General features: G+C 35.7%; 1 pseudogene; it reads left to right on the top strand.

Annotated features, from left to right (window-relative positions):
• The window catches only part of LOC107100118, a 2,022-nt pseudogene extending 892 nt beyond the window's left edge, over positions 1-1,130 (top strand).
• The last annotated feature ends 1,306 nt before the right edge of the window (positions 1,131-2,436 follow it).

Here is a 2,436-nt window from a genome sequence, read left to right on the forward strand (position 1 = left end):
AGATGCTGAGCTGGAGAAGCTCTCAAAAATAGAGGATTACCCCCAGTTTCTCCAGAACTACCCCTCACTGTCAGCACTCAGTGAGTCTACACACTCATCCAGCATCAATATTCGTCCTCTGAGATACTTTGAGGATGTGACAGCAGCTGTGTCAGAGCTCAGAGAGAAACTAGAGGACATCCTGAGAGACACATGGACAAACATCTCACAAGCAGTCACTGATGTGGACGTTCTACTGTCAGAACCAGAACCAAACCCTGTGACCAGAGCAGAATTTTTAAAATATGTTCGAGAAATCACTTTGGATCCAAACACAGCACACGAATATCTGGCATTATCTGAGACAAACAGAAAAGTAACAAGGCTGGAGGAAGAAATAGATGAAGAAGATGAGGAGGTAAAAGAAGAGTTCAATTTCAATCATCCTGACAGATTTACTGATTATAAACAGGTCCTGAGCAGAGAGAGTCTGACTGGACGTTGTTACTGGGAGGTAAAGTGGAGAGGAGAAGGGGGAATCGGAGTAACAGTTTCATGCAAAAATATGAGAAGAGCAGGAGAGTTAGATGAATGTGAGCTTGAATTATATGACAAAAATTGGTCTTTAATTTGTGATACAGACAGTTACACATTTTATCACTGCAATGTTGAAACTCCAGTACCAGGTCCAGTTTCCTCCAGAATAGGAGTGTATCTGGATCACAGAGCAGGTATTCTGTCTTTCTACAGCGTCTCTGAAACCATGACTCTCCTCTATAGAGTCCAGACCACATTCACTCAGCCTCTATATGCTGGAGTTTATGTCTATTATGGAACCTCTGCTGAGTTTGTTAAAGTGAAATAGTCAGAACGGTTAGTTAAAAGACTAACTGTTTTTGTTCCAATACATGTACAAATAAACTGATAGAAACTGTAATTATAATCAATCACGACATCAGTTACCATTTATAAAAGAAATCTGATTCTGGATCAAACTGATTGTCTAAATAATTAAAAAGAAAATTACAAAACAAGAGCCTTTATCAGAAATTATTGTTTTATGCTTCAATAATATATATTAATACAAATATGTTCTCAAAAACGTTAACGCTTTTTTAATCTTTTAGAGAAAGCTAATCAAATCCGGTTAAACTGTTTTGCCACATATCCAACAATCTATGGTTGGATATGTTTTGTTAAGTCTGTAGAGATTCTTAATATCAGTTCAGGACTTTATCTAGATATGATGTTAGTTTTCTTTCCTTGATTTAGCAATAATTATAAGCCGTCTTTTGTTTCAGTCTTATGTTCTTATTCCTCTTTTTTCTGTTTTTTGTTTTAAGCAAATATCTTAAAATAGTTTGAATGTCTGTTAGTTTCTACTCTCTCCTTATTATTTCTATGAACATAACTGGTTACTTAAATCCTAACCGACAACTCCTGTTAACTTCCCATTTTTTTATGTTTTTGATTGTATAGTAATAATAGCTTCTTTTTGAATGTTTGTTAAACTTTATTTTTTAAAATAAAGGTTAATTGATTTAACAACAACTGGGTGTCTCTCTCAAAGCCATTTCCTTTCTCTCTGTTTCAAAATATTCCTGTCGAATGTGTCCAGTCCATGATTGTCCAAAAATTTCTAAAGTTTATTACGAAAAGTTTAGATCTAAATATTTCAGTCTGATAAGGCCTAATCACAAACACAACTCTTTAAATCGTACTAAATAAATATCTACTCTACCACTATACCAATGTAGCTAATTTAAGAGGTTATTTTAGAGCTGTGGTGGAAAGTAATATAGTACATTCACTTGATTGCTGTATTTAAGTTCTTTTTTCTTACCTTTTCGTATCTTTACTGTACTTAAATTTTTTTGTTTGTTTGTGGGGGGTGGGGGGGTACTTCTAACTTTCACTCCACTATAATATGTTTTACTTATCTCTTTCAACACACCTGGGTCAAATGGTAGATCATTAGCAGACATATGCAGAACTTTGAAATGCTAAGAAGGTATTAGGCACCTCAAGGGAGAAAAACTAAAGACAGCAGCCCTGCAGGACTGAATTCTGACACCACTGTTTTAGAGATTTGCATGACATTCCACAAATGTGAAAAAGTCCAGGCCAATATTATTTGTAATTTACAAATTTAAAAAATTTGTTGTAGTTTCTTTGTGGTAATAGATTCAACCTTGAGTAAATGTCCGGTATGAGGAAGCTGGGAGCTAACAATGCTAGCCAGTCCACTCTAGTAGGTTTTTCAGACTGACGTTTGTTATTCAGTTGGTTCAGGGAGCATTAGCATTCAGTTAAAGGAATAGTACACCCAAAACATGATTAGCCTTCATTTTCTACTCACCCCCATGCTGACCAACACTCGGGAGTACTTTTTTGATATCTCAAATGCATCTGGAGATCTGGGAGGCTTCTTGCTGTCTGCTGACATTCAAATAATGG

The sequence above is a fragment of the Cyprinodon variegatus genome, unplaced genomic scaffold (assembly GCF_000732505.1).
Source record: "Cyprinodon variegatus isolate N-32 unplaced genomic scaffold, C_variegatus-1.0 Scaffold937, whole genome shotgun sequence".
In the NCBI taxonomy this organism is placed as follows: domain Eukaryota; kingdom Metazoa; phylum Chordata; class Actinopteri; order Cyprinodontiformes; family Cyprinodontidae; genus Cyprinodon; species Cyprinodon variegatus.